This window comes from Hydra vulgaris, chromosome 02 (genome assembly GCF_038396675.1).
Source record: "Hydra vulgaris chromosome 02, alternate assembly HydraT2T_AEP".
Lineage (NCBI taxonomy): Eukaryota > Metazoa > Cnidaria > Hydrozoa > Anthoathecata > Hydridae > Hydra > Hydra vulgaris.
In genome coordinates this window covers 4,244,544-4,269,738 of record NC_088921.1, presented here as the reverse complement: position 1 = coordinate 4,269,738, position 25,195 = coordinate 4,244,544, and positions in this window count along the sequence as shown.

The following is a 25,195-nucleotide window of genomic DNA, read 5'->3' as shown; positions in this document are numbered from 1 at the left end:
CTACCATCCCAAGTGCAGAAGCTGCAAGAAAAAAAGACTTATGAATTGCGAAAAAAGGATTAAATATTTGTTGTAATTTTTATTTTTTATTATATCTTTTAAATATCTTTTATTAAAAAGCTAATCAATTAATTTTTCCTTTGAGCCATAAGTTTTATAGCTGTAATTTATTCAAATATTAGAACTGTTCTAATTAAAGAATATATGTGTTCCATTCAAGGAGACCAGTTGCCTTTATTGGAACAAAATGGTGCCTTGAAAAATCAAAGTTTATATCCAATAAGGGTGCGATCAATAGAGTCGAATCATTAATAAAAGCATAGTAGGGTTGTATATCTATATTATTTAATTCATAAATGTTTTCATAGTTAAGCCATCTTTGGTTAATAAATATTTTTTCCTAAAGTGTTCCAATTAAGGCAACTCTCCCCTATATATATATGCACACATATATATATATATATAAATATAAATTGTTGCATTTGAGAGTACGGAAGGTAAACAATGATTCTTTCGACAACAAATACGTCACTTTTAAGTACTTTTGACTTTCATCCAACATTTCTGTGGTGTCATAAAGTTAAAACAATTATGTTAGCTAGAAATTTTTTTAAAAACCCGCAAATAACGCAAATTTAATTGACCAGAATATTTTTAAAAACATTTTGAATGTTTTTAAAAATATAAACAATGTCTTTATTTTTCTTTTCTTTTAATATAATGTTTTTATTTTTAATTTTTTTTACTGCAAATCATGTGCGGAGTGTTTCTGTATGGACTATCTTAGAGCCTGCTGCTACAAGGAAGTGCTGCTACGTCGACCATCTTATAACCTGCTGCTACAAGGGAGTGTTGCTGCATAGACTATCTTATAGCCTGATTCACAAGGGAGCGCTGCTACATTGACTGAGGGTTGAAAAGAATGAAGCCAGAAATAACAAATGGTGCACCTCCAGAAATTGTATTTAGTACTCAAGAGAAAGGATGGATGTCAAATGAAGGTTTTTTAGATTGGCTCAATCATTTCATTAAAGTTGTTAAACCTTTAAAACAATCAAAAGTTTTGTTGATACTTGATGGTCATGTTACACATTCAAAAAATTTGGCAGCGATATATCTAGCACGAAATGCTGGAGTGCGTATGGTATCACTACCTCCCCATACTACACACAGGCTGCAGCCATTAGACGTTGCGTTCTTTGGACCACTTGGTACATACTATGATGAAGCTATGCGAAAATGGATGCGGTCACATATATCACAACCAGTAACAACTTGGCAAGTTGCAGAATTATTTGGTGACGCATATAGTCAGGCAGCATCATTGAGAATTGCTATGAAAGGATTTCAGGCTAGTGGGTTGTGGCCTTTGGACATAAATGTATTCACTGATTCTGATTTTACAGCCTCTTCATTTACTGATGTTGGTCCTTAAAACAATCTTCAGTCATCTGAAAGTATAGATGGGATGACAAAACTATCTACAGATAAATCAAGTGAAAAAAAATTAAAATGTCATGTTTCAGTTTCAACTTTGTCTCTTTTGCCAGTGGTTTCACTTGAAGTAAAAAACAAAAAAAGAAGATCACGAACAACTCAGGCGGCTGATCTTACAAGCTCCCCATATAGACGTGCTCTAGAAATTACACCAAGAAATCAAAAGCACACACTAAATCAAATAGCTTCCAAACAAATTAAAAAATCTACAAAAAAAAAAGCTCACACTAAATCCAATAACTGCCAAACTATTGCAAAAACCACAGGAAAGCAAAGTAGCACTTGACTCAATCACCATGGACCAAATGAAATTGAGCACATCAAATAAAATCACCATCGCCACCACAGCACACCACATATCACCACTACCATCCCAAGTGCAGAAGCTGCAAGAAAAAAAGACTTATGAATTGCGAAAAAAGGATTAAATATTTGTTGTAATTTTTATTTTTTATTATATCTTTTAAATATCTTTTATTAAAAAGCTAATCAATTAATTTTTCCTTTGAGCCATAAGTTTTATAGCTGTAATTTATTCAAATATTAGAACTGTTCTAATTAAAGAATATATGTGTTCCATTCAAGGAGACCAGTTGCCTTTATTGGAACAAAATGGTGCCTTGAAAAATCAAAGTTTATATCCAATAAGGGTGCGATCAATAGAGTCGAATCATTAATAAAAGCATAGTAGGGTTGTATATCTATATTATTTAATTCATAAATGTTTTCATAGTTAAGCCATCTTTGGTTAATAAATATTTTTTCCTAAAGTGTTCCAATTAAGGCAACTCTCCCCTATATATATATGCACACATATATATATATATATAAATATAAATTGTTGCATTTGAGAGTACGGAAGGTAAACAATGATTCTTTCGACAACAAATACGTCACTTTTAAGTACTTTTGACTTTCATCCAACATTTCTGTGGTGTCATAAAGTTAAAACAATTATGTTAGCTAGAAATTTTTTTAAAAACCCGCAAATAACGCAAATTTAATTGACCAGAATATTTTTAAAAACATTTTGAATGTTTTTAAAAATATAAACAATGTCTTTATTTTTCTTTTCTTTTAATATAATGTTTTTATTTTTAATTTTTTTTACTGCAAATCATGTGCGGAGTGTTTCTGTATGGACTATCTTAGAGCCTGCTGCTACAAGGAAGTGCTGCTACGTCGACCATCTTATAACCTGCTGCTACAAGGGAGTGTTGCTGCATAGACTATCTTATAGCCTGATTCACAAGGGAGCGCTGCTACATTGACTGAGGGTTGAAAAGAATGAAGCCAGAAATAACAAATGGTGCACCTCCAGAAATTGTATTTAGTACTCAAGAGAAAGGATGGATGTCAAATGAAGGTTTTTTAGATTGGCTCAATCATTTCATTAAAGTTGTTAAACCTTTAAAACAATCAAAAGTTTTGTTGATACTTGATGGTCATGTTACACATTCAAAAAATTTGGCAGCGATATATCTAGCACGAAATGCTGGAGTGCGTATGGTATCACTACCTCCCCATACTACACACAGGCTGCAGCCATTAGACGTTGCGTTCTTTGGACCACTTGGTACATACTATGATGAAGCTATGCGAAAATGGATGCGGTCACATATATCACAACCAGTAACAACTTGGCAAGTTGCAGAATTATTTGGTGACGCATATAGTCAGGCAGCATCATTGAGAATTGCTATGAAAGGATTTCAGGCTAGTGGGTTGTGGCCTTTGGACATAAATGTATTCACTGATTCTGATTTTACAGCCTCTTCATTTACTGATGTTGGTCCTTAAAACAATCTTCAGTCATCTGAAAGTATAGATGGGATGACAAAACTATCTACAGATAAATCAAGTGAAAAAAAATTAAAATGTCATGTTTCAGTTTCAACTTTGTCTCTTTTGCCAGTGGTTTCACTTGAAGTAAAAAACAAAAAAAGAAGATCACGAACAACTCAGGCGGCTGATCTTACAAGCTCCCCATATAGACGTGCTCTAGAAATTACACCAAGAAATCAAAAGCACACACTAAATCAAATAGCTTCCAAACAAATTAAAAAATCTACAAAAAAAAAAGCTCACACTAAATCCAATAACTGCCAAACTATTGCAAAAACCACAGGAAAGCAAAGTAGCACTTGACTCAATCACCATGGACCAAATGAAATTGAGCACATCAAATAAAATCACCATCGCCACCACAGCACACCACATATCACCACTACCATCCCAAGTGCAGAAGCTGCAAGAAAAAAAGACTTATGAATTGCGAAAAAAGGATTAAATATTTGTTGTAATTTTTATTTTTTATTATATCTTTTAAATATCTTTTATTAAAAAGCTAATCAATTAATTTTTCCTTTGAGCCATAAGTTTTATAGCTGTAATTTATTCAAATATTAGAACTGTTCTAATTAAAGAATATATGTGTTCCATTCAAGGAGACCAGTTGCCTTTATTGGAACAAAATGGTGCCTTGAAAAATCAAAGTTTATATCCAATAAGGGTGCGATCAATAGAGTCGAATCATTAATAAAAGCATAGTAGGGTTGTATATCTATATTATTTAATTCATAAATGTTTTCATAGTTAAGCCATCTTTGGTTAATAAATATTTTTTCCTAAAGTGTTCCAATTAAGGCAACTCTCCCCTATATATATATGCACACATATATATATATATATAAATATAAATTGTTGCATTTGAGAGTACGGAAGGTAAACAATGATTCTTTCGACAACAAATACGTCACTTTTAAGTACTTTTGACTTTCATCCAACATTTCTGTGGTGTCATAAAGTTAAAACAATTATGTTAGCTAGAAATTTTTTTAAAAACCCGCAAATAACGCAAATTTAATTGACCAGAATATTTTTAAAAACATTTTGAATGTTTTTAAAAATATAAACAATGTCTTTATTTTTCTTTTCTTTTAATATAATGTTTTTATTTTTAATTTTTTTTACTGCAAATCATGTGCGGAGTGTTTCTGTATGGACTATCTTAGAGCCTGCTGCTACAAGGAAGTGCTGCTACGTCGACCATCTTATAACCTGCTGCTACAAGGGAGTGTTGCTGCATAGACTATCTTATAGCCTGATTCACAAGGGAGCGCTGCTACATTGACTGAGGGTTGAAAAGAATGAAGCCAGAAATAACAAATGGTGCACCTCCAGAAATTGTATTTAGTACTCAAGAGAAAGGATGGATGTCAAATGAAGGTTTTTTAGATTGGCTCAATCATTTCATTAAAGTTGTTAAACCTTTAAAACAATCAAAAGTTTTGTTGATACTTGATGGTCATGTTACACATTCAAAAAATTTGGCAGCGATATATCTAGCACGAAATGCTGGAGTGCGTATGGTATCACTACCTCCCCATACTACACACAGGCTGCAGCCATTAGACGTTGCGTTCTTTGGACCACTTGGTACATACTATGATGAAGCTATGCGAAAATGGATGCGGTCACATATATCACAACCAGTAACAACTTGGCAAGTTGCAGAATTATTTGGTGACGCATATAGTCAGGCAGCATCATTGAGAATTGCTATGAAAGGATTTCAGGCTAGTGGGTTGTGGCCTTTGGACATAAATGTATTCACTGATTCTGATTTTACAGCCTCTTCATTTACTGATGTTGGTCCTTAAAACAATCTTCAGTCATCTGAAAGTATAGATGGGATGACAAAACTATCTACAGATAAATCAAGTGAAAAAAAATTAAAATGTCATGTTTCAGTTTCAACTTTGTCTCTTTTGCCAGTGGTTTCACTTGAAGTAAAAAACAAAAAAAGAAGATCACGAACAACTCAGGCGGCTGATCTTACAAGCTCCCCATATAGACGTGCTCTAGAAATTACACCAAGAAATCAAAAGCACACACTAAATCAAATAGCTTCCAAACAAATTAAAAAATCTACAAAAAAAAAAGCTCACACTAAATCCAATAACTGCCAAACTATTGCAAAAACCACAGGAAAGCAAAGTAGCACTTGACTCAATCACCATGGACCAAATGAAATTGAGCACATCAAATAAAATCACCATCGCCACCACAGCACACCACATATCACCACTACCATCCCAAGTGCAGAAGCTGCAAGAAAAAAAGACTTATGAATTGCGAAAAAAGGATTAAATATTTGTTGTAATTTTTATTTTTTATTATATCTTTTAAATATCTTTTATTAAAAAGCTAATCAATTAATTTTTCCTTTGAGCCATAAGTTTTATAGCTGTAATTTATTCAAATATTAGAACTGTTCTAATTAAAGAATATATGTGTTCCATTCAAGGAGACCAGTTGCCTTTATTGGAACAAAATGGTGCCTTGAAAAATCAAAGTTTATATCCAATAAGGGTGCGATCAATAGAGTCGAATCATTAATAAAAGCATAGTAGGGTTGTATATCTATATTATTTAATTCATAAATTTTTTCATAGTTAAGCCATCTTTGGTTAATAAATATTTTTTCCTAAAGTGTTCCAATTAAGGCAACTATATATATATGCACACATATATATATATATATAAATATAAATTGTTGCATTTGAGAGTACGGAAGGTAAACAATGATTCTTTCGACAACAAATACGTCACTTTTAAGTACTTTTGACTTTCATCCAACATTTCTGTGGTGTCATAAAGTTAAAACAATTATGTTAGCTAGAAATTTTTTTATAAACCCGCAAATAACGCAAATTTAATTGACCAGAATATTTTTAAAAACATTTTGAATGTTTTTAAAAATATAAACAATGTCTTTATTTTTCTTTTCTTTTAATATAATGTTTTTATTTTTAATTTTTTTTACTGCAAATCATGTGCGGAGTGTTTCTGTATGGACTATCTTAGAGCCTGCTGCTACAAGGAAGTGCTGCTACGTCGACCATCTTATAACCTGCTGCTACAAGGGTGTGTTGCTGCATAGACTATCTTATAGCCTGATTCACAAGGGAGCGCTGCTACATTGACTGAGGGTTTGGTTGGGGCAAGAAGTCTATCAAGTAATAAAAAAAAAACCGGTCTTGCATTTTAATTTTATTTTGTGTCAACAAAATTATGATTTAAGTGTATCAGTTATTAAGTAATCAGGAGTTAAGTGATAATAAAAATAATTAACTCCTAAAATCATATAAAGTTTGTTGAAAAAATGAATGGTATGAACTTGTTTTGCTCTGTTATTTTTTTGAAACATGAATCAACATATACATTTTTTGAATAAAAGAATTTTGGAACTTAAATTTTGCATGGATTTTTTAATGTAAAATTTTATTCATTATCAATTTGATTGTTGTTAAAAACTTGCTTGTTTTTTGGACATTAAGTATATATCGAAGGAATGGTGGTTCATTTTTTTAATATATTCTCTCACCTTTAATAACCTTTTTTCTTACTACCTGCCAAATTTCATTGAAAAAAAAGTATACTCAGACACTTTAAAACTCCACTCCAATTAGGTAAAATTTTGTTGTTGTTTAGACATTCAGAATATATCGAAGAAATGCTGGTTCATTTTTCTAATATATTCTCTCACCTTGAATAACCTTTTTTCTTACTACCTACCAAATTTCATTAAAAAAAAAGCATACTCAGACACTTTAACACTTTACTCCAATTAGGTAAAATTTCGTTGTTATTTAGACATCAAGTATATATCAAAGGAGTGCTGGTTTACTTTTTCTAATATACTCTCTCACCTTAAATAACCTTTTTTCTTACTACCTGCCAAATTTCATTGAAAAAAAAGCATACTCAGACACTTTAAAACTCTACTCCAATAAGGTATAGTTTTGTTGTTGTACGGACATCAAGTATATATCAAAGGAATGCTGGTTCATTTTTCTGATATATTCTCTCACCCTTAATAAATGTTTTTCTTACTACCTGCCAAATTTCATTGAAAAAAAAGCATACTTAGACACTTTAAAACTCTACTCCAATTAGGTATAGTTTTGTTGTTGTTTTTAAAAGCAAACTTTATCATTTTTGCAATTTAAGTATATTTTTCTACTGTATATAAAGTTGATAAAAAGTTTTATTTAATTTAAATAAAAAATATAAATATTTTGAATCATGAAAATATGAAAAATTAAAAACATTACAAAAGAACTATATAAAACTAGATGTAAAACTTTATAAAGACAAAAACATTACATAAGAACAATATAAAACTACATGTAACACTTTATAAAGACAAAAACTATAATTTGAAATATAAAGAATAATTTTAAAGAACTCTTTTTTCACCTGTTGTCGTTATGAGGGCTCGCCATCTTTTTTTTTCCGATTAATTTTTAATTTTGTAATTTTGAAATTTAATTTTTTAATTTTGTAAATAAATTATCTAACATTGGAAACCAAAAATTAATATAAATTAATGCTTTAGTCAATTTTACTTTATCATAAAAAATGTGTAATTCTATGTACTTGAAAATAAAGCAAATATTCCCAAGAAAAAAATGCCTAGCAGAAAATAATTTTGATATTTACTATGCCTTGTTTTGGGGTTCTTGGTCAAGTAATGGCCGAAATGATTGCTTACAATGGGTAATTATAAACTGCTTCTGTCTTGTAGAAGACATTTGTAATGAAAAACAAATATTTTCTTTTTGTTTAAATGATATACAAATATAAAAACATATATAATACAAAACATTTTTTGATAAAATGTTTTTATGCTTTTACAAAGTTTTTTCTGCAATTTTTTCTTTGACTTGATTTTATAATGATATAAGGTCTATTTGTTGAACATTTATATGAAGTTTATATATAAGATAGTCAATGTAGTTGTGATAGAGGCTGTGCATAGGGTGTCCCATTCCCGCAAAATTTTCAAATTACCACTCCAACTTTTAAATTGAGGTTTAGACTAAGATAAAAACAATATTTACCATGTATTTTGAAAAAATATAAAAATTAAAGGGTCCCCCCACTTAAAAAAAGTTAAAAAAAACCCTTTTTTACCGTCTTTTTTGAGTATTTTTGTTTAAATTGTTAACAAATATATTCCGTAACGACTTCAACTTTTCACACAATATAATTTACTATCTTATTTATACTGTATAAAAAATTCGACTTAAAAAAAAATTTAAGGGTCCCCCCGAATTAAATAGTAAAGTCGTTTTGTAATTTGGCAACATCAGAAAGTAGTTTTTTACTGTAAAGACTTAAATTTAGGACGATCTAAAAATTGTATTGAAATAAAAAAAATTTGATTGTCTTTATTTGAACCAATAATTATTCTAAAACAATGGTTGCGTCTAAACTGGACGTTCAGCATATGAAAAATTTCTTTTCGTGTTTTTTCTTCAGCATGGTAAATAATTCCATGTTGTTTGTTTTAAATTGTTTTAACAAGTAAAATTTAATGTTTAATTAACATTATTTTCATTATTTTATTAATATTAAATAATAAGATTTCGACATACCAATAGTAATCAATAATATAAATTTTTTTAATTTAAAAATTATTGTTTTAAATTTTTTATTTACTTTAAGCTTTTTGTTTTTACAATAAATTTAATATACGAATTAAGGTTAGGAAATATTTTCTAAAATAGAGTTCCAATGAAATTAGACTAGTTTTTGTAATTGCTAGGCTTATGTAATTGCTTTTTTTTAATTTCAGTAAAGTAATTTGCGCCAGATTTTGTTAAACGGTATCCCAATTAGTAAGTAACTCAGTCACGTGCTTCTGCTGCTGCTAGTACTGTTTTCTTTCTGTGGTAACCACAAAAATGGATCTACGTTCTCGTAAACTACCGAACCCTAGTATAAAAGAGAAAAATCGTTCAGTAGAAAAACCGAGATCCACACGAAATTATCATTAAGATTATTTTATTGGATTTGGACTAGAGAAAAGTTTAAGTGTCGGTGTAAAACTTCCCCTTAAAATTGCTTTGCTCCGAAGATACCTTTACTTCAGAGAAATCAACAAGGGAAGTAGTGAAATAACAGTGTCGGCAAAAAATATTTTTAAAGTTATTTTGATTGAATTGCAAGAACTTTGGAAAAGAGCTCACTTACCAGTTAAGCCAGATAACAATTGCATCGAGTATTTCATTGCAGTTTTTAATGAATGGCAAAGTGTGCTGAAAAAAGGAAATAAGTGCCCCGAGAAGAAACGAACCCAGTTTTTGAAATCAATGAATCAACTCTGTGACATATCAGCCGCTGACACATATTATATATTACTTCTCTCTCGACATGCAACCTGGAAGGAGGACTGGGAGTTTTTACTGAACCAACGGAAATATCCACAGGTAATTTCATGCATTATTTCAACCATGTTACTGTACTGTGTTTACTTAAGGTTGTTGGTTATTTTTCATTTTACGTTAGTATTGTATTGTTTATCTCCAATTAGGTTGGTTCGATGATTGGTTGCGACGCAACTCATGCGCAGCGAGATAAGAACAAGTCGGATCGCAATAAACGTCTTGAAAACAGAGTCAATGATCACAGCAAAGCTAAGAGAAGAAAAACAACTCTAAGCAACGAAGAAATAGAAGAAATCATTGAGCAAAGTGAGGACGACTCAAACAGCTCAGAAGTTGAAGTTTACACTCCTTTCCACCAAAAACCGAAAACCAGATTGTCAACCGTTGCTATTCACATCGATCCTACAACGCTAACAAAATCATTCACTGATGTCTCTGACCGATTAGGCCTTAGCCTTAGAGATCAAATGGCTGTTGAAGCAAAAGTCGTCAAAGTTTGCGGTGCTTCGTTAAGTCATTTTCCAATCTCGCGATCATCAGTTCACCGTAACCGTATGGTAGAACGAGAAAAACAAGGGGCCCAAATAAAGGAGAAATATCAGGAGAAGCGCCCTCTTTATCCATCAGGTCACTGGGATTCAAAACTTGTTTCGTCACTTACTGGTAAATGGATGATTAATTTATTACTTGTTTACTGTTTTCAGTGTTTGGAAATGCAAATATTGAAAAAACAATATAATATTTAAAAACAAACATTTTTTATATGTAGGAAAAAAAGAAGAGCATGTTGCTATTTTGGCAAGTAGTTGGGATGGGTCATTGAACAATGCAAACGAAAAAATTCTTGAAATCCCTGTAATTACTAACTCTACTAGTCATGCCTAGAAAGATGCCTTCATTAAGTATTTTTCTTCATGGAACCTGCTAGATAAATTGATTGCCCTAGTTTTTGACACCACTTCTAGTAACACTGGATGGAAAAATGGATGTGCAGCACTGGTTGAGAAAGAAGTTGGTCATGCACTGTTGTGGACAGCTTGTCGCCATCATGTTTACGAACTGCATGTTCGTCACGTCTGGGATGCAGTTAATGGAAGTCATAACGGACCTATCGAGCCAATTGTGAAAATGCTTCAAGACATTTGGGATTCTATTTCTCCCGAACCTACAGATATAACAAAATTTGATTGGCCGGAAGAGAACCATCCTATTCATCGCCAGGCAACAATTGTTCTGAACTGGGCTAGTAGGTGCCTTGAGGAGAATATTTTTCCGAGGGCCGATTATCAAGAATTGATTGAACTGAAAGTTTATTATCTTGGAGGTGACTTGCCAAAAGGTAAAATGTTTAACTTCAAAAAACCGGGTGCGCATCATCGTGCAAGATTTATGCACAATGAGCTGTACATCTTGAAACTTGTCATGCTGGATCAACGGATTACATCGCTCAACCTGGATCAACGTCATAAATTGAAAAGAATGGCTAATTTTATTGCTCTGTTTCACGCAAAGGCTTTTTTACAAAGTCGCATCTCAGTTATTGCACCAAAAGTTGATCGTCAATACATTGCCGATATGCAGTGGTACCGTGATACAGACAAAATCACTTCTGATGCAGCTATTCAGTCTTGCAACAGGCACCTTTGGTATTTAACTGAAGAGTTAGTTATCTTCGCGATGTTTGATGATGAAATTTTGCCTATTGAAAGATCTGATATGGCATTGAAGTTGTATGACACCCAAAGAAGTGAAGAAATGCCTGGAAAACCGTCATTTCCGAAAGTCGATGGCGACAACATACCTTCTTTTGCCTCTTTAATTGGTCCTCGTTCCTGGCTACTATTTAATCTAATCAAGATGACTGCAAACCAGGTAGATTGGATGCAACTTCCTGTCGAGCACTGGGTGAAGATGAAAGACTACAACTATGTAAAAAGTGTTGTTAAGTATTGTCAAGTTGTGAATGACTGCGCCGAGAGAGGTGTAAAACTTATACAAGACTTTAAAATTAAAGTAAAAGACCCCGCGCAGCTTCAACTGCTACTTCAAATAGTGGAGGGTCATCGCAAACGAGCTTCTCTTCAAGGACGAAAAGAAAATTTAATGAGTATTTGATTTATTTTTAAACGATGCTAATTGATTTATTCTTACAATAGCAGAAGTTAAAATGCGTAAAACAACTTTACTATTTAATTGGGGGTGGACCCTTAAATTAATTTTTTTTAAGTCGAATTTTTTATACAGTATAAATAAGATAGTAAATATTATTGTGTGAAAAGTTGAAGTTGTTACGGAATATATTTGTTAACAATTTAAACAAAAATACTCAAAAAAGACGGTAAAAAAGGGTTTTTTTAACTTTTTTTTAAGTGGGGGGACCCTTAAATTTTTATATTTTTTCAAAATACATGGTAAATATTATTTTTATCTTAGTCTAAACCTCAATTTAAAAGTTGGAGTGGTAATTCGAAAATTTTGCCGGAATGGGACACCCTAGGCTGTGCAGTCTATTTTTGCTAAAGGTAATGGTTATTACAGCCTTAACTTGTAGATTTTAATTTAGAGACCTTTGATCTTCTGTTAAACAATCAGGCATATGCAGATTGTTTTTTTTGTCAACAAGCTAGCTGTCAAGTACTTACCCCAAATTGATTTTTTGCTATTTTTACTTCTCCAGGTGTGTTACATACTTTGTTGTCGGATAGTGGTTTTGTTGTCAGATTTAAATATTAAGGGTGTGTGTTATTAAGTTAAAAGTTGAAAAGTTGTGTATTGAAGTTAAAAGTTAAAAAGTTGTGTATTGGAAGATATAACTTGATTATTCTTGTTGATTTTGTTGAAAAAAGAAAAAATAGTTGTTTATAAGTAAGAAAATTTTAAAATGTTTTAAAAGTAGCACTATTTTGTCAATACTTTGTCATGTAGTTGCTTTTTAAAAACAAATTTAAAAATATTCACAATAGTTAGGTCTTTTTTAATGATTTTTGTTTGATCAAAATTAATTAAATTTGTAATATGAGTTTCATAAATATGTTTATTATTTCAATTGTTTTGTGATCAAATAAAAACAATTTAAAAGAAATTATTTTGAAATTAATTGAAAAAAATTTAATTAATTGATCCAAATATGTAATTAAATGGCAAATAAATAAAAACAAAACGAATATTACTTTTTAGCCAACCCAAGAATTTATAACAAATAAGATTATAAATAAAATTTATACTTTAAAAACAAATCAATGTTTACTAAAAGATTAAATAAGCATAAGAAGTACTGCACATTAATGAAAGCGCTTACAGCTTTAAACATATATATGTCAATCGAATTGTATCCAAGTTGAAGTCAACGCTTCCTGACAGCATTTTATTTGTATCTTTTTTATATGTATTTTTGTTTATTATATTTTATTAGATTTATATTTACTTTATTTATACTTTTTATTCATGAATAAAGTAAAAGTTAAATTAAAGATTTATAAAATATAAGAAAAAACTTTTTATTGAAGTTTTTTAATTTCTTAAATAGGAACATAATCATATTGGAGTTCTTGGGTTCTTCTGAATGTAATAATCTTGTTAGTATACTTTTTTAAACAAGAAGTTGGTCATGCAATGGCTATTCAACATGGGATCCTAACTACTCAGGTTATCCTGGTTGTCCACTACAAGTGATCAACAAACTTGTAATTTAAATGTTGCTTTTTCAGGTAAAATGTTCTTAAAATGAATTTTATATAAAATTTGTTAATTTAAATTTTCTAAAAATGTTTTTTAAATTAAAACAGGTAGTTATGGTGCATGGAGTGCATAGAGTAGTTGCTCTGAATCTTGTCAGTCTAATCCTGCTGCAACTTTATTTCAAACTCTGGCTAGACTATGTCTAGGGGCTACATTTGTAGGTAATGGTGCTGGGCCTAGTTCTTAAACTTTGGCTTGTAGTAGTGGAGTACCTTGTCCAGGTATTTTTTTTAACAGAAAGTTTCCTGTTGCTTTGTTTCTTTATGTATTTTGGTTCATAGTTGTTTTGTGCCAATCGTAGTTACAAATATTAATGCAATAATAGTTTAATTACTGCTGTAGTATTGATAGAATTATCTGTATGTGTGTGTATAAATATATATATATATATATATATATATATATATATATATATATATATAAATATATATATGCATATATATATATTCATATATATATATATATATATATATATATATATATATATATATATATATATATGCATATATATATATATATATATATATATATATATATATATGCATATATATATATATATATATATATATATATATGCATATATATATATATATATATATATATATATATATATATATATATATATGCATATATATATATATATATATATATATATATATATATATATATATATATATATAAATATATATATATATATATATATGCATATATATATATATAAATATATATATGCATATATATATATTCATATATATATATATATATATATATATATATATATATATATATATATATATATATATATATATATATATATATATATATATATATATATATATATATATATAAACGAGTTATTAGTGTGGTTGTAATATAAAGCTGAAAAACTTGTATTATTTAGAAAAACTTCAGCTCTTTTATAAATGTAATTGTGTAAGGAAGGCTTGTTGCTTGTTGGCCGCAGGGGTAACTTGACAAACTGCGTTTATCTTCAAAGCATTTCATCAGAAAGTGTCGAAAATTACACAGAAACTTCCTTATTGACCATTTCATCATTCACTGTAGTATTGTCAGGATTCGCGCATACGCATGGGAGATATTGAGATTTATGCGTTTTTTGGACAAAAACGTAACTTTTAGAATATTGCTTCCTTTTTACTTTACAAAGAAAAAAGTTAGTCGTATGAAAAAAAATATTGTAAAAGTTCCAGTCTCAATTGGTTTACTATATCCAGTCAGACTTTTTTTTCAAAGCAGTCGTTTTTCAGGATCTATAGACTGTTTATTAAAAAAGCTTTCGGGGTAAGTTGGCAAATTTTTCACAGGGTAAGTTGGCTCATAGCATAAATACCCTAACTTTGCAGAAATTTATAACTTTGCACAATTTTAAAAGAAAGATATTCAAATAATTATATGACTGTGTAAATATGTGTTTCATTGAGAAAAAAACATTCCTAAAATTTCAACGCTTTTTCTTTAAGTTAGATTTTCATGTAAGCAGACCAGCATTTTATAAAATGGTAATCAAGTAAATATATTTAAATTTTAATTTACATAAGTTCTGGGGATAAAAATCAATTAAACCTTAAGTTTTGGGAACCGTATAATTGTAGTCACAAACCTGATACTACCTATTTGCATTTTTTTAAATATATTTTTTATTGTAATCATTAGACTTGATAAATTGATATAATATTTGATTTAATATTTATAATATTTATTATAATAATTGTAATATAATTGTTTTTATATTTATTGTGAACTTTAGTATGCTTATTATCATGAAAGCTGCAGTTTTATTTCTTGTCAACTGGATTATACTGCACCAACACAAACCAATACTCGAGCTTGTTCGGGAGCCTCTTTAGGTGGTAACTGTAATGGACAAGTTTTAACTCAAAACTGTAATCCAGAGGAATAACCAGGCTTTCTCAAAAATATCTTTATTTCCAAGCTTCTGCACATGCCAAGTTGTTTCATATATTACACTGTGCAATAAACAGCAAGTTGTAAACTAAAACATTCAAAAAACTGTGTGCTAGATTTTTTTGTGAATAAAAAATTAGAGTAATTTTAGAATCTACTGCTTTTATAAGATTTTTGTCTCAGTTGCTAAATCTGACATGTAGAAACAGAGTTTACTATAGCGTAATCAAATACCCTAACTTTGCAGAAATTATAACTTTACACAATTTTAAAACAAAGATAATCAAATAAATATGTGACTGTGTAAACATTCCTAAAATTTCAAAGCTTTTTCTTAAAGTTAAATTTTCATCTAAGCAGATCAGTATCTATTATATAAAATGGTAATCAAGAAAATATGTTTCAATTTTAATTTATATATGTTCTGGGGATAAAAATCAATTAAACCTTAAATTTTGGGAACCATATAATTGTAGTCACAAACTTGATACTACCTATTTGCATTTTTTTTTATATATATATTTTTTGTAATCATTAGAATTAATAAATTGTTTAAAGAGTTAAAGATAAAGAGTTAATATTTGTTCTAATAATTATTATATAAGTTGTTATAATATTTATTATAATAATTGTAATATAATTATATATTATATTTATTGTGATTTTTAGTATGCTTATTATCATGAAAGCTGCAGTTTTGTTTCTTGTCAACTGGAATATACTGTGCCAACACAAACCAGTACTCGTACTTGTTCAGGAGCCTTTTTAGGTGGTAACTGTAACGGACAAGTTTTAACTCAAAACTGTAATCCATAGGTTCTTTGTCCAGGTAATATTATAAAACGTTTTTTAATTTTATGCTTGGCTTTGCTTATTATTTAAAATATGCTTTGTTTATTGTTTAAAATAAATAAGTAAAAATAATTTAATTATAACAAAATCATGTTATTTAACACAAACTTGTTTAAAGAAAAAAAGAAACCATTTTGATTCAATTTTTACCTTGAAACAAATGTCTTGCACATAAAATAAATTTAATGTTTAAGATCTTGGAGTTAAATCCAACTACATTTCATATGTTATTTTGTTAATTTTATTATATTCATTAGTAAATGTTTCAATAACAATCGCTACATTTATGTATAGTCATGCAAATAATGATAAATATGTTAAACGACTATATAGCAACGCAACATAAAACATTATGCTAATTTAATTAAAACATGCAAAAACAAATAGTATTGTATTTTTTTACTATGGTTGCTCTATTAATTATTCCTAAAATATCAAAATAGGAATATTGAGCGGTTGGGGTTCTTGGAATGCCTGTTCTGCCTCCTGTAACACTCAAGTCAATAGTCCATATCAATATAGAAGCCAAACTTGTATTGGTACTTCTCTGTGGAATCCAAATTATGTAGGCTGTAATAATGTCAGTTTAAATGATCAACAACTTTGTACAAGGAACATCTCTCACCTGAACAAGGAACATTTTTATCAAAATGTTCCTTGTTCAGATGAGAGATGTTTTATATCTGAATTTTTATATATATTTGCAAACATGTTCAACTGTTTTCCAAGACAGTATCAGAATGAGTTTTAATTATCAATGTTTTTTTGCAAAAAATATAAAAACATATCCACCGGGAAAAATAAATTTATTTATAGCCTTTGCAAATAAGTTTTTTTAACAATTGGTAATTATGGTGCATGTAGTGCATGGGGAGCTTGCTCAGAAAGTTGTCAGTCGAATCCTAATGTTTCTCTATTTCAAACTCAGACTCGGCAATGTCTTGGTGCTACATTGAATGGTGGTTGTCCTGGAACAAGCTTTCAAACTCAAAACTGCAATACTTGAGTATCTTGTTTAGGGGACTTTCCTTTATTATTATAAAAACGAAATTAATGTGCTTTTTATTCACTTATTAACATGTAATAAATAGGTGTTACTTATTTTAAATGAACTTTTTAAATAAAAATAAAATAAAGTCCTTGATTCTCTATAAGTCCATCTCATAATTTCTTTTACAATTATAAAAGTGAAATTTATTAGTATGTAAAATTTAATTGTTATTTCTTTAAAGTTTTAATATAAATGAAAAAATAATAGTTAAAAATAGGTACAGTCAGGTTCAGGTCCTTATATTTTTATAACGATGAGCAGCTGGCTGTGGAATAAAGTTTAAAGAAAATTTTGTTTTTAAATTTCTAAATAAATATTGGATTTTTCAAAAATATTGAAATTTTACGAGTGTTAAGAGAGCATTATAAGTTTTTAAAAAAATTTGTAGTGATCTAAGTACTAAGTGGTTTTAAAAACTAGAAAAACTTTTTAAAAATCATCCTGTTAGTAGTTAGGTTTGTTACTGCATGCATTTTCATATGTTTTTTGTTACATGGGCAGCATGTTCAGCAAGTTGTCAGTTATGTTTCACTTCACCTACTCAGACAAGAAATCGTCAATGTTTTGGTGCTACTTTTAATGGCAATTGTAATGGAGCAGTGTTGACTGATACTTAAAATTGCAATGTGCAAGTTTATTGTCCAGGTGCGTGTTCAAATACTGAAATAGTCAGTTTATCAACAAAAATCAATGTAAAGTAATATTTTTGAATTAGTTTGAAAAGCAAAAATTAAACTGGGTTTTTAACTTCTTTTTTTTTTTTGCAACTTGTTCTTTTATTAAATGGCTTATTTAAAAAATAGTTTTTAAATAAAAACAGGTACTTATGGTGCATGGAGTAGTTGCTCTGAATCATGTCAGTTTAATCCTGCTACAATTCCATTTCAAACTCAGACTAGATCTTGTCTAGGAGCTACATTAGGAGGTGGTTGCGCTGGGCCTAGTTCTCAAACTATAGCTTGTAATAGTGGAGTACCTTGTCCGGGTAAATTTTGTATTGCTTTGATTCTATCTAAATTTTAGTTCATAGTTATTTTGTGCTAATACAGTAAAAGTTTAACTACTCCTGTAATTTAGGTACTAAATAAATAATAATATTATGGTATAATATGCATACATTTATGGATTATCCATAAGGAGGGGGTCAATTTTCCTCCGCCCCCCTATTTTTTAAATACATATTATTTTAAATAATATATATATATATATATATATATATATATATATATATATATATATATATATATATATATATATATATATATATATATATATATATATGTAAATTATGTTACTGTATTTTACAAAGTGCTCAATGTTCTTAAAAAACAGAGCAATTATAAATTAGTAGAAAATCACTTAATAAAAATTATCCCATTATATGCTGTGTTTCATCAATAAAGACTCATCAGAAATGAAAGATCAAATTAATAAAACTTCAATTTATACCAAAAATTAAATTACAGGAAGTCTCAAATGTCTTAACTACTGTAAATTTTCAAACATTTGTTGAATTTGCTGGCACTATTATAAAAAGAATTCTTTGGAAATTATTACTTAGGCTTTTTCAGAAAAATATTTTTTAAAAAAATGGAGACTAAATCTAACTACTATTTGAGCTCATTTATTTCTTTAATTCTTTAGGAGAAACTCATTTTTGTGCCTGCATTTAGAAATTAATTCCAATTTTTGTTTAATAAACATTCTTGGTTTGCGTGAGTAATTATTTCAATTTTTTCTTGAAGGCATAGTATACATTTTTTGGAAATATTTTATTATATTCAGGGGCTGTTTTAAGGATGGACCAATTCAGTATAAAATCATCAATATTTTTATCTTTTAATTCCCATATATATTTTGACAGCATGGTGTCTTTTGAATACTTTTTATTTTTAAAAGATTGCTTATGATTGGCAAAAGGTTTTTTCCATTCACCCTCTGTTATGCCAATATTTTGTTTATCAGGTACCTTTTTGGAGGAAACAACATATTTATATACCACATTTTTTGATAAACAACTTGTTTATCAAAAAATGTGGTATATAACACTCATTTGAAAATTGTTTTTTTGTTTCCAATTACAATTTTATGTTGTTTTTTCATTAAGGGTTTCTTTTTTGTTTAACAAAGCATTATTGTGACCTTTTATAATTCTTTCCATATTTTTTGTACAACTGTAGCTAACTTAAATTGTATTGCAATTAAAAATTTTATTTAATTTATTAGAGGGCGGGAAATCATTGTCGACCAATTTTAAAAACACTTTTCCTATGTTTGTGGAAACATTTTTGCTATATGGGCGGTTGAACCAAATTTAATTAATTTGATCTTTTATTTCTGATGAGTCTTTATTGATGAAACACAGTGTAAAATGAGAAAAATTTTTGTTAAGTGATTTTCTACTAATTTATAATTGCTCTGTTCTTTTAAGAACATTGAGCACTCTATTTTGTAAAATACATTTTAAAACTGTTTAATTATATATATATTAGGCTCGTTATTAATATTTGTTGAGCACTCTTAATTGTATTTTAACATTCCTTGTAAATATAAAAACTAATTATTTCACTTACTCTTTGAAAAATATACCTATACTAGATAAAAAAAGTTATACTATTTCTTTGATTGAAAAAGTTGAGCATTTTATTAAAAGAATTCGTTGGAAAGCCCATTTTTTTTAAAAACCAAATACAAACACAGCTAATTATGGATTTAAAACAAAAAATACCCCACCTTTTATACCTAATTTCAAAAATTTTGAAATTTACCTATTGCATTTAATTAAAACAATAAAATTTCGCCCTATAAAAAACGAATTTCAAACAGAATTAAAGTTAGATGTTAAAAAAATTAAATCAAACCCTAATATTTTGGTTTTTGCTAATAAAACAAATAACATTTACCAATTTACAACAGATAACTATAAAAAAATTTTACGCGACAATATTACTAGTTCTAATGAAAAAGCCCCTAAAAATTTGGAAAACGCAATTAATTTAGAAACACAAAGTATTGCTAAAAAAATGAATCTTAATAACTGAATCGAATCAACTACCCCTGCCCAAGCCTTCGTAGCACTAAAAGACCATAAACCAAAATTTCAAAACAAACTTCCTTGTAGGTTATTGGTTCCCTTAAAAAGTGAGATTGAACATTTAAGCAAAATTAAATTAGACAAAATTAATAATATTCTTAGAAATAAATTAAGTTTGCAACAATGGAAAAATACCATCGGTGTTATAAATTGGTTCTCCATAATCAAAAAAAAAAATGACTGTACATTTATTTAATTTGACATTAATAATTTTTACTCCTCAATAACCGCAGATATTTTAAATAAAGACAATTGAATTTTCAAAAAGCCACCCAGTTATTCCTGATGACACAATCCATATTATAAAACATTGTAAAAAACCTTACTTTATTTTAATAAGGAAACTTGGAAAAAGAAAAACATACATGACTGCTTTGATGTAACAATGGGCAGTTATGATGGAGCAGAGATTTGTGAATTTGTTGGACTATACATATTAGATTTATTAGTTAAAATAATCAATATAAATGATTCAGGCCGTTATCGAGACGATGGTTTAAAGTAATGCGTAAAAGATCTGATCCACAGCTTGATAAAATTAGAATAGATATTATAAAAATTTTTAAAAATATTGGCTTTCAAATTAAAATAAACATAAATTTAAAAATTGTGAACTTTCTTGATGTCACATTTAACCTCTCTGAAAATTCATATAAGCCTTTCAAAAAACCAAACGATGAATTCTTGTATATTAATATTAACTCAAATCATCCAACCCAAATTCTAAAACAAATCCTGATTTCAATTAATAACAGGCTAAACCAAAACTTCTCTAATGAAAACGTATTCAATTTCTCTTGTAAATTGTAATTGTAAACAAAAGAACAATTGTCTAGTGTGTGGAAGTTATTTATCAAAAAAAGTGGTATATAAATGTGTTGTTTCCTCCAAGAATGTACCTGATAAACAATATATTGGCATAACAGAGGGTGAATGAAAAAAACGTTTTGCCAATCATAAGCAATCTTTTAGAAGTAAAAAGTATTTAAAAGACACCATGCTGTCGAAATATATATGAGAATTAAAAGATAAAATTATTGATGATTTTATACTGAATTGGTCCAACCTTAAAACAGCCCCTGCATATAACAATATTTCCAAAATATGTATTCTTTGCTTTCAAGAAAAATTTGAAACAATTAGACACGCAAACCAAGAATGTTTATGAAACAAAAAATCGGAATTAATTTCTAAATGCAGGCATGAAAATGAGTTTCTCCTCAAGAACTATAAAAAAAAAATGAGCTCAAATAATAGTTACATTAAGTCTCCTTTTTTGAAAAAATTTTTTTTCTAAAAAAGCATAAGTTATCATTTTTAAAGAATTCTTCTTATAAATTTATAAATTTATAAAATTTATGTCAAAATTTATAGTAGTAAAGACATATGCGACTTCCTGTAATTTAATTTTTGGTATAAATTGAAGTTTTATTTTAATTTCATGTCTAAAGCACATGAAATTGTTGCCAATATAATATGCAAATTTAGAATCAGTTCAAGATCAATATTTAAAATTTCTGCAAACTTTTCCGCATTTTGAAATGCTCTTCGAGCTGTTTTTCCACCATATGATGTTCCACTACCACCAGATTTCGAAACACCAACTATCAAGCCCATTTCATCTTTAAATCTATTTTGAATTGGTTGTTTCTGAGCCTTTACTTTAGATTTATCTTCTACTGTTCTTGCCTGCCACTTTTTGAAAGTCATTTTATATCCAATATGTAATAAACATTCAAAAAACGTATCCAAGCATGTAAAAATGATAAACCAAATGAATTGCTTGACATACCGTTTTTCAAAATCATTTTTTCAATATCATTCATTGCTTTGGGACTTGCCCCGCATATAGTACAGCATTGACCAAAATTTGTAACATCTGAAAGAGCAGTGTGAACTTTTTTTTATCATTAATAGTAATTTAAATTATATGATGTATTTTGATTTTTTTTATTATTTATATCAACTTCAGTATCTTGCAAGTTTAAAATCTCAAGCTTAATGATATCCTCTTCTGATTTGTATCTGAGGTGTACATTAGATTGTTGATGATAGTTGTGGATTTCGATGGGTACCTGTATCCATTTGAAAAGCCACACAAGTCCTATGGCACTAGGCAAGTAATAAAAAGTGCCTGCTCATTGTTTAAATTTCTTGTTACTGTTCCTTGCGATATTTGTTTATATATGGACTGTCCTGTGGCACCATCAAAGCCTATTTTGTATCTTAGAGAAAGTCTATCTAGAGTGCCTTCAGTGCTAAGGACATTATACTGTGTCTTGCATATCTTATTTGCTGTATGATCTACCAAAGCGTTCAGTTTTATTTCAGCTCAAAAGTCTGAGTCTTACATTTAAATCTTCAGGAACATGGTTTTGCAGCCATTTTTTCTTCTTTTCTTCAAATCGAGCTGTATTTCAAATCATAGATGAGTTATTAGAATTCTTAATTGCTGCTTGTTGCAATCCAAATTCATAGCATCAATAGGTTTGTCCACAATACCAAAGTCAGATATTTCTAGATTATTAAGCTTATGCATAATAAATGCATAGATATCAAAATATTTCATTTTCGGCCTACAAATACAAAAAATATTTTATTCATGAGATATTTGGACAATTAGATATGAAACAAGCTCCAAATATTTATATGTTCATTTTAATGTGATAAAAATGATGTTTTGCTAAAAAATTGCGATGATTGGAGCCTTAGAACACAAAAAAAAGTCAGAATGTTGGTTCCCTACCCCAAAGATGAAACTTTTAAAAATCATGTAGAGAGACGCAGCTGACATCTGCCGACAATAGGTAAAATATATATCGATGATATACATATTGGGCAAAATATTTCAAGTCTCAAATGTCTGGAGCACCCTGGACCGCAAAAGTATTTCATTATTTAGGCAGGGCAGTAGTTGCATAATTTATATAACAGTGAATGAATGAGTAATTAAGTTGTGCTATACTTTTTTTTATGTAAATATATTCTGGCTTTTTCAATTTACTTTTTAACAGATATGTCAGAAGTAAGATACTCAAATGCTACCAGCCCGCTTATTAATATCAAAGAGCCATTTTCATTTGAGTTAACCGAATTACTCAATAATAAAAAGAGAAAATCTCAAAAGTTAAAAAGGGAAAATGACGTAGTTTGTATGATAAATCTTTAAATATACTTTTTTTCAATCGCAGAACATTGTGACTTTAGAGAGTTCTGCAAATAATTTTTTTGGCGAACGGACGCGTTTGTGAACGGACGTGTTTTTATCAATCTTATTAAAAAAATAAAATATGGATCTAACGTTAAAAAACATCGAAAAGTTAATAACAACAAAGCTTGAAGAACAAAAAACTTTTATTCTATCAGAAACAAGCAAATTATTAAAAGAACAAGAACAAAACTTTATATTAATAATAAGTGGAAACTTAAAAATTCTCGCAGAACGACTCGACAAACTTGAATATGAAGCAAAAGAAAGCAATTCAAAAGATGCCATCATTGAAAAAGAAATTTACGAAATTAAAGAGAGCTTGAACTTTCAAGAAGAAAATATAAATAAAAAATTGGAAAAAATTACAACCAATTTAGGGTATAATATAAACTATCTAGTAAAAAAAACAGTGGACTTAGAGAACCGCTCACGCAGAAACAATTTAAGGATCGATGGCGTAAAGGAAAAAGAAGGTGAAAGTTGGGACGATTGTCGAAACTCGATAAAGGAAATAATTAAAAACAAACTTAACATATCTGATGAAATTGAAATTGAAAGAGCCCATCGCATTGGAAATGCAAGAATTGATAAGTTACCAAGAACAATAATCTTCAAACTGCTGAATTATTCAGATAAAACTAAAGTTCTCAATAACGCAAAAAAATTAAGAGAGACTGGCCTATTCATAAACGAAGACTACGCGAAAGAAACAATAGAGCATCGAAAGAAACTGTGGGAGGAGGTTAAACGATTTCGTAAGGCTGGTAAGTACGCCATCATTAAATTTGATAAAATTTATTGCAGAGATTTTAAAAAATAAACAGCTGTTTTAAGCGAGCGCATTTTCTAACAAGTTTCTATTTTCTAAACAATCATTATGGCTTATGAAACAATAGACTTTGAAACGCTGCGTTTAAATATCTATGAAATTGCTCATAAATTTTTACCACATAATCGTTATGACGACTTTAGCTTTTTAAACGAAAAATACTCCGATTCTGCATATTTTGACATACAAAATTTTAAATTTGAACTAAAAACCACTATAAATAACTTTACGGTAATACACATAAACATCAGAAGTTTACTTATTAATATAGACAAATTAAAAAACTTTCTCCTTGAATGCAAACATGCTTTCAGTATGATCTGCCTTACAGAGACTTGGTGCTCTGACGAAGCAGCAGAAACAAACTCTGACCTCCAAATTCCAAACTATAAATTATTTTTTAAAGAAAGATCAGTTTGCAAAAGAGGAGGAGGAATTGTGAATTATATACGGAATGATCTAAACACTAAGATAAGAAATGACCTTTCAATCTCTGATGGCAATAGTGAGGTCTTCACAATGGAAGTTATTAACACTGCCTCAAAGAACTTTCTAGTTTCCACGTGCTACAGACCACCTGATGGTGATACTTGTGAATTTTCAAATTATATTAAACATATAATTACAAAAAATAGAGAACAGAAAAAGTTATTTATAATTGGAGATATAAACATAAATATTTTAATGTACAACAAGCATGCTATTACTAAAAATTTCTTTGACGACATGTTTCAACTTAATATCTTCCCAATTATCAACA